The 15,078-nt window shown below is 35.6% G+C and overlaps 1 protein-coding gene across 9 annotated transcripts in view; it reads right to left on the reverse strand.

The window, feature by feature from the left end:
- Positions 1-15,078, reverse strand: part of NEK1 (NIMA related kinase 1) — a 221,576-nt gene that overhangs the window by 64,735 nt on the left and 141,763 nt on the right. The gene's annotated exons all lie outside the window — the stretch shown is intronic.

The raw sequence follows: 15,078 nt of genomic DNA on the forward strand, positions 1-15,078 counted from the left end.
GTCTGGGATTGCCAGTCCCAAACACTAAAACACCTACAATGGGTGCAGCCAGATATCACAACAAGCCACAATGAGGGCCAGCCCCACTCAACAGTATACCTGCAGTAGTGAAAGTAAGATCCCACAGGCAGCTGTGTACATCAGCAAGTCTGCAATAGTCTTGACCCAGCCACAACAGGAGGGTTTAGGCAGCTCACACAGGGAATACTCATGAGAACCTGGCTCAGGTGACCAGGGAGGTTTGCCCTAGTAGGCCCATTCAGCATAAAACCACTCCTTCAAGACTTGGAGACATAACTGACCTACCTAAAATATAGAAACCATGGTGAGGCAAAATGAGAAGACAGAGAAATATGTTCCAAATGAAAGAATAAGACAAAACTTACAAAAAGAACTAAACAAAATGGAGAAAAGCAATCTACCAGATAAAGAGTCCCAAGTAGTAATGGTCATAAAAATGCTTACTGAACTCAGGAGAAGAGAACAGAGTGACAACTTCAACAAAGAGATAGAACATATAAAAAATAACTGATCAGAGCTAAGGAGTACAATAACTGAAATGAAAAATACACTAGAGGGAATCAATAGCAGACCAGGTGATGCAGAAGAAAGAATCAATAATCTGGAAGGCAAGGTAGTAGAAATTACCCAATCAAAGCAGCAATAAGAAAAAAGAATTTTTAAAAATAAGAATAGTTTAACTTAATGCAGAACTTTGGAACTGCACTAAGTGTACTAATATTAGCATTATAGGGTCCCAGAAGGAAAACAGAGAAAGGGACAGAAAACCTATCTGAAGAAACAATGGCTGAAAATATCCCTAACCAGGCAAAGGTAGTATACATCTAAGTCCACTAAGCACAGAGTTCCAAATAAAATGAACTCAAAGAGACCCACACCAAAACATTACAAAGTATGAGCAGTTAAAGATAGAGTCTTGGAGTGCCTGGGTGGCTCAGCTGGTTAAGCACCCAACTCTTGATTTCAGCTCAGGTCATGATCTCACAGTTCATGGGATCAAGCCCCATGTATCAACCTCTGTGCTGCTTGGGATTCTCTCTCTGCCCCTCTCCTGCTCATACTTGCTGTCTTTAAAATAAATAACTAAATTTAAAAAATAAAATAAAACAAAAAATAAAAATTAAAAAATAGAGTCTAAAAAGCAGCAAGAGAAAAATTCCTAGTTACTTATAAGGGAGCCCCCCAAAAAACTATTAGCTAATTTTTCAGCAGAAACTTTACAGCCCAGAAGAATGTGGCATGATGCATTCAAAGTACTGAAAAGAGGGACGCCTGGGTGGCTTAGTCAGTTAAGTGTCCGACTTTTGCTTAGGTCATGATCTTGCGGTTCGTGGGTTCGAGCCCCGCATCGGGCTCTGTGCTGACTGCCAGCTCAGAGCCTGGAGCCTATTTCGGAGTCTGTGTCTCCCTCTCTCTCTGACCCTCCCCTGCTCACGCTGTCTCTCTCTCTCTCCTAGAAACAAATAAAAAATAAAAAAAACAAAGTACTGAAAAGAAAAAAAAAACCCTTATAAATAAGAATATTCTACCTGGCAAAGTTATCACTCAGAGTTGTAGGGGAGATACAGTTTGCCAGATAAGCAAAAGCTAATGGAGTTGATCAATACCAAACTGGGCATCCGAGAAACGTTGATAGAATTTCATAAACAAAAAAAGAAAAGACCAAAACCCAAAATAAGAAAAGTAAGAAGGAAAAAATCTTACTGGTAAAGATAGGCATAATAACAAGGTTGTGGCTCAAATGCCCTCATATCTAAATATGAAGGTTAAAAGATGAAAATCATTTAGACATACAATAATTAGTCAAGAGATACAGAAAACAGTAAGATGTAAAACATGACATCAAAAACATAAAATGTTGGGGGGATGGTAAAAATGCAGTGTTTTTAGAAAGTGCTTGAACTTGGGGTGCCTGCGTGGCTCAGTCAGTTAAGTGTCTGACTTCAGCTCAGGTCATGATCTCACGGTTTGTGGGTTCGAGCCCTGTGTCGGGTTCTGTGCTGACAGCTCAGAGCCTGGAGCCTGCTTTGGATTCTGTGTCCCTCTCTCTCTGCCCCTCCCTTGCTTGTGCTCTGTTTCCCTCTGTCTCTCAAAAATAAGTAAACTTTTAAAAACAAAGTGCTTGAACTTAAATGGCCTTCAACTTAAGACTGCTAAATACACAGGATGTTATACATGAACCTTATGGTAACCACATACCAAATACCTTTATTTACACATATAAGTGAAGGTTTATGTAAATAAACTAAATGTTTCACTCAAAACACATAGTGTCACTGAATGGATTAAAAAAACAAGGACCATATACATGCTGCCTACAAGAGACTCACTTCAGATCTAGACACACACAGACTAAAAGTGAAAGGATAGAATAAGATATTGAATGCAAATGGAAACATAAAGAAAGTTGATGTAGCAATACCTATGGCAGAAAAAGTAGATTTTAAAAGAAAGACTGTAACAAGAGACAATGAAGGGCATTACCCAATGAATGCATACATCAAAGAAGAGGACAGAACATCTATAAATATCAGTGCATTCAATATAGGGGCACATAAAGCAAATATTATATAAACATAAAGAGAGACACTGATGGTAAAAATAATGATAGTACAGGACTTTAATATTCCACTTGCATCAATGAATAAATCATTTAGATAGAAAATCAATAAGGAAATATCGGCTTTAAATAACACATTAGACAAGATGGATTTAATAGGTATATACAAAACATTCCATTCAAAAATAGAACAGACATTCTTTTCAAGTGTACGTGCAATCTTCTCTAACAAAGATCATACATTAAGCCATAAAACAAATCTCAATTAATATAAGAAAACTGAGATCATATCAAGCATATTTTCCAAATACAACAAAAACAGTATGAAATTAAAAATCAAGCAGAAGAAAACTGTAAAATACAAATATGTGAAGTCTAAACAAAACCAATGGACCAAAGAAGACATCAAAGAGGAAACCAAAAAAATACCTTGAGGCAAATGAAAATAAAAATACAATGCTCTAAAATCTATGGGACACAGCAAAAGCAATTCCAAGACAGAAGTTTATAGTGATACAAGCCCATCTCAAGAAACAAGAAAAATCTCACATAAACAATCTGATCCTACACCTAAAGAAACTACTAAGAAAAAAGAAAGCCTAACGTTAATATTATTCATCCTTATGTTCACTGGAGCATTATTTGCAAGAGCCAAGATACTGAGGAAACCTAAGAGTCCACCAAAAGATGAATGGGAAAAGCAGATGTGGTATACAGTTGACCCTTGATTAACACAGGTTTGAACAGCCTTGGGTCCACCTATATGCTGATTTTTTTTCAATAAATGCAGTACAGTACTGTAAGTATATTTTCTATTCCTTATGATTTTTCAATACCATTTTCTTCTCTCTAGCTTACTTTATTAGAAGAATACCTTATATAATACATGTAAATACAAAATATGTGTTAATCAACTACTTATGCTATTGGCAAGGCTTCCAGTCAAAAGTAGGCTATTAGCAGTTAAATGTCTGGGGAGTCAAAAGTAATATGCAGATTTCAGACCACACAGGGTGGTCAGTGCCCCTAACCCCTGAATTATTCAGGATGAACTATACATATACAAAGGAAATTACTCAGCCATAAAAAAGAATGAAATCTTGCCATTTCCAACAACATGGATGGACACAGAGGGTATTATGCTAAATGAAGTAAGTCAGAGAAAAAAAAACAAATACTATATGATTTCACTTATATGTGGAATCCAGAAAACTAAACAAATGAATAAAGCAAAACAGAAACAGACTCATGGATACAGGAAATAATCTGCTGGTTGCTAGAGTGGAGGGAATAAGGAGGACAGGGAAAACAGGGGAAGGGGATTAAAAGGTAAAAAACTTTGAGTTATAAAATAAATAGGGATACAATGTATAGCAAAGAAAATATAGTCAATTATATGTAACAACTTTTATGGGACAGATGACAAGCTAGGTATATCTTGCTGGTTATTTTCTAATTTATATAAATGTTGAATTACTATGTTGCACACCTGAAAGTAATATAGTATTTCATGTCAACTATGCTTCAATAAAAAATAAGTAAAAAATAGTTATAAATTAACAGAAGGGCACCTGGGTAGCTCAGTCAGTTAGGCATCCAACTTTGGCTCAGGTCATGATCTGATGGTTTGTGAGTTTGAGCCTCACCGCAGGCTCTGTGCTGACTCAGGGTCTGGAGCCTGCTTCGGATTCTGTGTCTCCCTCTCTCTCTGCCCCTCCCCTGCTTGTACTCTGGGTCTCTCGCTCTCAAAAATAATTAAACATTAAAAAATTTTTAAATAAAATTTACCAGAGCAAAAAAATGGGAAATTAGCTATTGATGTTTGAGTCTTAGGAGTCTTTTGTAATAACACTCAAAGCATTAATAGATAAGATGCAATCTCACATATTATAGTATATATAAGTCATTTAAATTTTAATGGTAACCAAATACAAAATGTTGATATAAATTTGTATGTACCAGTTCCTTGAAAGTATCTGGAAATTAGCAGGTAATATTCAATTTTATAAAGCAAAAATGATTCCCAGTAGGGAACCTATTTTTAAAAGGATAGTTATCAAGTAGAAAACCCATAAATAGACCATTACTTACAGTCATGCAGTATTTGACAGAGGTGCCAAAACAATATAGTGAGCATGGGAAGTCTCTTTAATAAACAAAATTATAGAAACTATATGTCCACATGAAAAAAGATGAACTTAGTTCCGTTTGATGCAGGAAGAGAAAAGCAAGTGGAGCTGATGGTCTCTCTGAGCTAAGGTAAAAGAATTATAAGTCTAGGATGCAAAAGTGGCTAATGTTGGCAGGATAGAGAACTGAGGAGAAGAAAGCTACATAAAGAGAACTCAGAACTATAAAGAGCTCCCTAGAATCTTACGCTGAATACTGATTAGCTACAAAACAAAAAATGTTTTATTTGGCTACCAAACAAAAAATGACCAAGCATGCAAAGAAGCAAAAGAATCTAACCTTAATGAAGAGGAAAAAATATCAACCAATTAATATCAACCTAAAAATTACAGATGACTTAACTAGTAGAGAAGACATTTATAATTTTCATAAACAAATTCTTTATGTTCAATAAGCTACAGAGACAAATGACGATAATTAGAGAAAAAAGAAAACATTAACAAGATCCATATGAACTTCTAGAAAGGAAGACAAAAAGGCTGGAAAAAATAATGGCAAGAATTATCCAAATTTGATGAAAACTACTCATAATCCAAGAACCTCAACAAAACTGAAGCAAAGGAAACATGAAGAAAATGACATGAAGACACATCATAATCAAATTTACTAAAACCAAGGCTTAGGGGAAAAAATCTAAAAACATCCAGGAAAAAAGATGCATTACAAACAGAGAAATAACCAGGATGATAGAAGATTCTCATCACCAAGAATTGCAAACATGAAGACATTGGTGCAATATCATCAAGTACTAAAAGAAAAAAATATCAAGGTAGAATTCTATACCCAGAAAAAAATACTTTGCAAAAGAAAGGCAAAACAAACACTTTTACAGACATAGAAGAGTTGAAAGAACTCATCACCAGCAGGACAACATAACAAGAAATGTTAAAGTCCTTCAGACAGAAGAAAAACAGTAACACGTGAAAATCTGATTTATACAAATATTATGAAGATTGTTGGAAACAATAACTACATGAATAGATACAAAAGATTTTTTCTATTATTATTTAAAACTCCTTATAGCATACATAACCATACTGTGTTGTGGGGTTTGTAGCATAAGGTAAACAAATAAAATACAGCGCAAAGACTGGGAGGAAACAAATCTAAGTATACTGTTGTAAGGTTCTTATACTACATGAGAAATGTAATCAATTGCTGGAAGATAGACTGTAATAAGTTAAACATGTATGCTATAAAGTCTAAAGCAAACACTAAAATAATAGAATAAACTGAACAACAGAGATAAAACAGAATCATAGAAATACTGAATCCAAAAGAAAAAAGGGCAAAGGAAACAAAGAATGGATAAGACAAACAAACAGCTGTGCTGACAGCTCAGAGGCTGGAGCCTGTGCTCATGCTGTTTCTCAAAAAATAAATAAATGTTAAAAAAAGATTAAAAAATTAAGAGCAAACCTAACAATATGCTGGCTGAAAGAAGCCTACTTTAGATACAGAGACACAAATAGACTAGAAGGGAGGGAGGACTGGATAAAGATATACCAGCTAATATTGAGCAAAAAAAAAAAAAGGTAGAAGTGACTTTATTGATAATGAGGTAAATTTTAAATAATGAGTTTTTTAAAAACAGAACTATTGATAGTCACAATGCAGTTTAATCTCAAAAAGCATTATGTTGAATTAAACAAGCTAAACACAAAAGAATACAAACTGTTAGAGTCTATTTAAATAAAATTCTAGAATACAGAAAGTTAATTTAACATAGAAAAAATTAAGCAAAAGTCTCCTCTAGGACTTCTGCAAGAAGCATGAAACTTTCTGTTTGGGAAGATTGTGATGTTCTTGGAGTTTAGGCTACAAAGCTGTAGGTTTGTGTTAAAACTCAGTAAACGTACATTTAAAATACCTGCATTTCACTGTATGTAAATTTAACATTAAAAAGAACAAACTTCTAAACAAATATTTAACTCTGTTTAATGATATGTATGTTATGAAGTACTTAGGACAAAGTATATCAGTATCTGCAGTGAACTTTAAATTCCATCAAAAAATAAGATATACTAGTGGTGCCTGGGTGGCTCAGTTGGTTAAGTGTCCAACTCTTTGGCTCAGGTCATGATCTCATAGTTGTGAGATAGAGCCTTACAGTGGGCTCCACATGCAGCCTGCTTAAGATTCTCTCCCACTGCTGGTGACAATGAAAACTGATGCAGCCACTCTGGAAAACAACATGGAGTTTCCTCAAAAAATTAAAAGCAGAATTCCCCTACGACCCAGCAATGGCAATACTACATATTTATCCCAAGGATACAGAAATGTTGATTTGAAGGGGCACGTGCACCCCAATGTTTACAGCAGCACTATCAGCAATAGCCAAATTATGGGAAGAGCCCAAATGTCTATGAACTGATGAATGAGTAAAGAAGATATGGTGTACGTATATGTAGGTATGTATGTATGCATACACACACACACACACACACACACACACACACACACACACAGTGGACTATTACTCAGTGATCAGAAAGAATAAAATCTTGCCTTTTGTAATGACGTGGATAGAACTAGAGTGTATTATGCTAAGTGAAATCAGTCAGAGAAAAATAAATATCATATGATTTCACTCATATGTGGAATTTAAGAAACAGAACAGATGAACATAGGGGAGGGGAAGGGAAGGGAAAATAAGATAAAACAGAGAGAGAGAGGCAAACCATAAGAGACTTAAATTCTGAGAACAAACTAAGGGATGCTGGAGGGGTGTTAGGTGGGCAGATGGGTGATGGGTATTAAGGAGGGCACTTGTTGGGATAAGCACTGGGTGTTATATATAAGTGATGGATCACTAAATTCTACTCCTGAAATCATTATTATGCTATGTTACCTAATTTGGCTTTAAATAAAATTTAAAAACTAAGAATAAATAAAAGATTCTCTCTCCCTCTCCTTCTGCCCCCTCCACTTGTGCTCTCTCTAAAAAAAAAAAAGATATACTAATTGTTGGATAGAAGGATAGAGAGATATATGATAAGGCAGGCATAGTAAAATATTAATGGTATACTCTCAATGGAGAATATATGGTGTTCATTGTGAAACTATTTTCATTTTCCATGTTTAAAATTTTTCATAATAAAATGTTGAGAAAAGTAAATCATGTATGATCATACAATGGACTATTATATAGCTATAAAAATGTGAACGTAATTGTTTATGTAGTTACATGAAAAGATTTATAAAACATACTTATGTATAAAACAAATATAATAAAAGATATATAACATGTAATCTGTAACATGAAGATATAAAATATGTATTTTTGTTCAGATACACTCATATATGAAGTTCAGAGGGATAAACAATAAACTATATCTGTGGTAACTTGGTTAATAGGGAAGGAAATGGAGAGTATATGTTGAGGTGAAGAGAAATTTTATACACTGTTTATACAACATAAAAACATATCACATTAAATACCTTGTCTACTCAAATTAAACATCATTTTTGAAACTTGAGACAAAGTATTATTTATGTTACAGTATTCTCAATCTCATGCTATGTTCTAGATAAAAGTGCTTTTATTAAGGTAATAAGGTATCTCACATGTCCTCATGTATTTGTCCGAGATAGGACTATCTGATCATTCAAGATTACCCAATTCATGTTTTTATGGTCTGCATATGACCTTTCTTCCTACTTTTTAAGAAAGCATGGCAGGGATTTTTTTTCATCTTGTATAAAACTTGCTTGCATTCCTCTACTTTTGCCTCTATCTCTTCCTGTCATACTGGTGATACTTTATTGCCTCAGAAGTGTTCTATATCACTTACAGCCACATCACCTGAGAGACTTCACAACATCAGTTGTGTTTATCATCATATATACGTAATTAATGACTGCTCTTCATGCATAAAATCTGTGCTACATGATAGGGGACACAAAACATGCAGTACAAGGGGCGACTGGGTGGCTCAGTCGGTTAAGTGTCCGACTTCAGCTCAGGTCATGATGTCATGGTCCATGGATTCGAGCCCCACGTCAGGCTCTGTGCTGACAGCTAGCTCAGCTCAGAGCCTGGAGCCTGCTTTGGGTTCTGTGTCTCCCTTTCTCTCTGATCCTCCCCTGCTCACGCTGTCTCTATCTCTCTCTCTCAAAAATAAATAAAACATTAAAAAATAAAAAAAAATGCAGTACAAGTCAGACAAACTTATTTTAAAAGTTTATATTATAAAAAAGGAACATAAGTAAAACATATACACAAATGAAGAAAATAATTACAGCATGTAATTAGTTCCTGAAAATAATAATATTCTATGATTTAGAAAATAACCTTAGAAGAGGTCTACTTTTAATAGAGTGCTGAACATTGAAGAAATGGTTTCAAGAAAAATGGGATGGAGAGCATGGACAATAATCCAGTAAGTACGTCAAACGCTGTGGATATATAAAATAAGGATCACTAACTACCAGCATGAACATCTTTGGAAACACTTAGAAGAAGGGTTTTGATGCATGTGGTAGAGGGGGAAAGTTCAGGGAGAATGGAAAGAAAGGAACTGGAGTGGTTAAAAGATAATGCTTTGAAGAGCTATGCTATAAAAGAGACTTCAAAAATGAGGCGAAAGTTGAATAATAAGGACAGAAAGAAAGAAAGAAAGAAAGAAAGAAAGAAAGAAAGAAAGAAAGAAGGAAAGAAAGAAGGAAAGAAAGAAGGAAAGAAAGAAAGAAAGGCAGTCATGCAAAGAACTCAGAAAAGAGAGAAAGGGAAGAGAATTGCGAAAAAGAAAGGGCTTGGCATGTTTTAAGAAGTGAAAAGTGAGAAATGAGTAGGTAGAAACAAATGAATTGAGTGAGGATACAGAGAACCACAGGAGAGCCTTGTAGGTCATGAAAAGAACTTCAGATTTTTATTCTAACTGCAACAAAAATCAATTAGATTTTATTTTTTATTTTTTTTTTAAATTTTTTTAATGTTTTATTTATTTCTAGGAGAGAGAGAGACAGCGTGAGCAGGAGAGGGTCAGAGAGAGAGGGAGTCACAGACCGAAAGAGGCTCCAGGCTCTGAGCTGGCAGTCAGCACAGAGCCCGACGCGGGGCTCGAACCCACGAACCGTGAGATCATGACCTAAGCGAAAGTCGGACGCTTAACCGACTAAGCCACCCAGGTGCCCCATCAATTAGATTTTAAAATGAGAGAGTGATGTGATATATTTTGCCTTTTTAATTAGCATAAAATATTTTCAAGTCTGGTTACACTGACTCTACATCCCCACCAAGTAATAACACTCTACATCTTTCTTCCCCCTCACAGCTCAACTTCCTTAAAAGGTTATAAACTCTCCCTCTGCAATCTCTCTTTTTTACTTCCTCACCTCCCACTCGCTTCTTAATTCTTGGATTCTATTGCTGTCCCTACCACTCTAATGACACTACTTTTATCAAGATCACAATGTCACTCTCCAGACAATTCCAGGGCAAATTTTTTAGCCCTAAACTTGTCATTTCTCTTCCTAAAGTACTCTTCTTCCTTTTAAACCCATCAATTTTCCTAACTCTGTTTGTTTCTCGTTTTCTTTTCAAAGTTCTTCTTTTTCTGACAAACTCTTAGAAGAGTTTCACAGGAAGCCCTTACATGTCTATCCTTTCATACCTCTTAAATATGTCCTCTTCTCTTTATTATCTTTAAATAACTTAGTTAAGGTCATCAATAATTTTTGTCTAGATTAATCTAAGACCCTCTAAAAATGGTCTGAAAGACTTCCACTTCTGAGATGGAATACAGTAACTAGAGTTATGCTATTGCCTCAATATGCAAACCAATTGGACAAAATACACAAACAACAGATTCAAGACACTGGACAAAAGGTAATAAAGAACACAGATTTTTGAGTAAAAAAGAAACAAACAAGGTGGTACTTATGAGTGTTCCAGCTTGTTGCCTTCAGAGTTTCTAAACTGCATGTCAGAAAGGGAAACCCAGGCAGAGTCTGACAGATTCCTTAAGTTTGGGAGATAGAAATGGGATTTTCGGAAGACCAGAGAAAGTAGAAAGAGAATTACAGAGGTTTACAGAGGGTAGCCCTTGAGTATCAGCAGAACTGTGATATAAGCAAATATGTTAGAAAACCATCCAAGGTTAAGAATAGAACCACCCGAAAAGTTTATATGGAAAACAGGACATGAACTATTTCCTGTTCCCAGAAGCCAGATTGGAAAATGTCATAATTCATGGTGCACTGGGTACACAGAAAGATTTTATCTCTGTAGACGACAATAAATTAGCACTAGACTAAACATGGATCTGATTTCAACTAAAAAATCTCAAAAAAAAGACATGAATGGATCAAACTGAGCCCAACTAACAACTACCTTCCAGAACAAAGCTCCAGAATAATTGCAGAAACACACCCAACAAGAAAAATTCACAATGTCTGGTATCCAATCAAAAACTTTCTATCATGCAAAGAAGAAGAATATGGCCCACAGCAAGGGGAAAAAATCAATCAACCATAACTGAGAGAGTTATTAGAATTAGCAGACAAGGAATATTAATAAAGTTTTTACAACTGTATTCCATATGGTCAAAAAGATAAGTAGAGGGGCACCTGGGTGGCTCAGTGGGTTGAGCGTCTGGCTTCAGCTCAGGTCATGATCTCACGGTCGTGGGTTCAAGCCCCACGTTGGGCTCTGTGCTGGCAGCTAGCTCAGAGCCTGGAGGCTGCTTCACATTTTGTATCTCCCTCTCTCTCTGACCCTCCCCTGCTCACACACACACACACACACACACACACACACACACACACACACGCTCTCTCTCTCTCAGAAATAAATAAAAAACATTAAAAAAAAGATAAGTAGAAACATGGCAGATAAAAAACCTGACCTCCTGAAAACTACACTATTTGAGATGGAAAATATACTGGATGGAATTAACAGATTGGGCATTGCAGAAAAAAAAAAATAAGTGAATTTGAAGACAGAGTATTAGAAAGTATCCAGAACAAAACACACTGAAAAAAGAACCTAAAAAATGAAAAAGAGCATTACTGAGCTATAAGACAGCTTTGAACTGCTTAATAAACATGAAATTGCAGTTCCCAAAGGAGAGAGGGGAGAGGAGGCCGAGAAAAAATATTTGAAGAAATAATAACAAAAAACTTTCCAATTTGATGAAAACTATATATTCATACACCTAAGAGCTCAATAAACCCCAAGGAAAAGAACAAAAAGAAAGTACAACAAAGCTCTTCACTATCAAATTGGTTGAAATTAATAATAATGGCAAAGCAGTTAGAGAAAAATGCTGTGCTAAGCAGAAGGAACTAAGAATCAGATTTCTCATCAGAAACAATGTTAAGTGAGAAGATAATGGTGTAACATCTTTAAAGCACTGCAAGACAATATCCTCAACCTAGAACTCTATATTCAAAGAAAATATCTTTTAAAAATTCAGGTGAAATACTTTTCAATACACAAAAGTTGAAATGATCTATCACCTGCATTACAAGAAGTGTTAAAAGAAGTTCTTTCAAACAAAAAAGTTTAGAACATTGGAAATGGTAACTACACAAATACAAAAAGACTTTCTTCCCTTATAAGATATTTAAATCTCTTTAAAGGATAATTAGATTAAGTTCAATTCCTGGGAAGATGGAGTCAGCACCTATCACCCTGTGTCCCCCACTGAATACAGCTACGAAAACCAGGACGAAATGTATAAGGTGGCTATTTGAGAGCTCTTAGAAACAAAGAGTAGCATGGTGAGTTCCTTATAGATTCTGGATATTAACCCTTTATCTGATATGTCATTTGCAACTATCTTTTCCCATTCTGTTGGTTGCCTATTAGTTTTCTGGGTTGTTTCCTTAGCTGGGAAGAAGCTTTTAATCTTGATGAGGTCCCAATCATTTATTTTTGCTCTTGATTCCCTTNGAAAAAGAAACAAAGAGTAGCAGCAAATGGATTAGGGAAGGAGACATTCCCCAGTCAGGATTCAACACGTCAGCTATCCGTAAATGGCATTGGGTTAAAGAAAGAGTTCTAGGACAGGTCTTCTAGTTCTAGCCTTAGGACCTAGGAAGGGAAATCTTACCACTTGGTGTGAGGAAATCCTTCAGTGCTTTTCTTTTCTTTCTTTACTTTGTCATCTTCTTTCTCCCCCACAAAATCCCATGGTGACAAGAGTAGCAGTTGTTAATCAGAATACACAGAAGATCAAATTGAGGACAAGGAAGCTTCCTTTCTGTTTGGTAGAGATGTAGTACCTAGAAGATGGGGCTAAATTCCCATGGCTATTTTTCTCTACCTTTTAGCCACATGGCTCCAAGTATACAATAGAACAGAGTAAGTAAAGCCTCAGTTTTCTGACCAGATGACAAAAGAGAGAAGCCCGGGGCAACCAGAAAATACCAGGAAGATAAAGACAAAGGAATCAAGAAAGCAACCCCATAAAGTTGTTTATTATTGTCTGGGCTCACCTGCCACATGCACACACATGGATGTGATCCTATTCAGTATATCTTAAACTCTGAAAACTGAATTAACAAGAAGATGACTGCCAAGGTCCCAGTCCAGTCACTGGGTGATGCACATGCTAGCAGACCAAAACAGCATTCACAGGCTTTGAAAAATGAACTGAGATTAGAACCACAGGCCACAAAGGCAGATAGGACCTTGTGACCTGACTAACTGGGTCGACTGCCCGCTAAAGCAAAAATATGAACATTCTCCCCAGGATTTACAAAGGCTTAGAGTCTCATAAGGGAATATTCAAAATGTCCAGGATATATTTCAAAATTACTCAGAAAAAGAAGAACCCGGAAAATTTTAACTCTCATGAGAGATAGCTACTGATTAATAACCAACACAAATATAATACAGATATTGGAATTATCTAACAAAGATTTAAAAAGTTATTATAAAAATGTTCCAGGAAACAATCATGAAATGAATGCATTTCACAGCAATGAGAAAATAGAAAGCCTGAGAAAAGAAATAGAAGATTTAAAGAAAATCTTAATAAATTTAAATTTCAGTGTCCCTAAATAAAATTTTATTAGAAAAAGCCAGGTAATACATTTGCATATTGTCTCTTGCTGCTTTTACACAATAGGGACAGAGTAGAGTAGTTGCAATAGAGTTTTTATGGACAGAAAAGTCTCAAATATTCACGATCTAGCCATTTACAGAAAACATTTGTTAAACCTTGCTTCAAAGACTACTCTCTGCACTCTGAATAAGTTCATGTTTGAGAGAGCCAATATACAGTACCTTTCATGATCTGGCCCTGCTTACTTCTTCCTTGGCTTTTTACTTGCCATTCTTTGTCCTGACTTATGAACTTTAGTCATCCATGCTGAAGTATACCAAGTTCCCTGAATTTCACACCCTCTCTCACCTGGGTCCTGGCTACTCTATTCCTAAAATACTTGGCTTGGCTTTTAGTTTAGCTAACTACTTATCCCTCAGCTCATCCCTTTTTCTAGAAATCATTTCCTTGGCTTCCCCAAGATGGATTTATGTCCTAATACACATTCTTAGAGTAGCCAGGATTATTTCTAGCATATTCCTTAGGAACTATAATTGCCTCTATATTTGTCTACCTTTCCACTAGACCCTTAAGCTCCTTAAGGAGAGGACTATGTCAACCATTATAGTATCTTCATTGCTGAGGAGTGTGTGGCATTTAATAAGACCCCATGAAGAACTACTGAATAAGTAAACAAAATAAAAGACACCATAGGTTGGAGTCTTTGAGCTTTTCTCCAACGCAAAAAAGAATTCTATGAAAACAGTCCACTAAAAAATTACTTAAAACTATATTTAGTTGAGGGGTTTAGTCAGTTAAGTGTCCAACTTTGGCTCAGGTCACAATCTTGTGGTTCATGGGTTCGGGCTCTGCTGGGCTCTGTGCTAACAGCTAAGAGCCTGGAGCCTGCTTTGGATTCTTTGTCTCCCTTTCTCTCTACCCTTCCCTTGCTCTCTCTCTATCAAAGATAAATAAACATTAAAAAAATTTTTAAAAATATTTAGTTGATTGATAATCATAAGTGTCCTTTTAGTATGTAAGCTCAACAAGAGTACATGTTTTTATTTATTATTGTATCTCCCTCTGGTGCGTAAGACAATGCAAGAAAATAGTAGTTGCTCAATAATTATTGCTGAATAAATGAATCATTAAGTGAGATCTTTTCACTACCCTGAGGCTAAATACCTAAGGGACCTTTCTGAGATTCTGTCAAAGTTTGCCATTTTGGTTCTCATCAAGAATTATTCCTGGTAAAAGATAAATATAATATGGTAGAAAGAGTTAAAGTAATACAATTTACATGATATCATTAGT

The sequence above is a fragment of the Crocuta crocuta genome, unplaced genomic scaffold (genome assembly GCF_008692635.1).
Source record: "Crocuta crocuta isolate KB4526 unplaced genomic scaffold, BGI_CrCroc_1.0 scaffold429, whole genome shotgun sequence".
In the NCBI taxonomy this organism is placed as follows: Eukaryota; Metazoa; Chordata; class Mammalia; order Carnivora; family Hyaenidae; genus Crocuta; species Crocuta crocuta.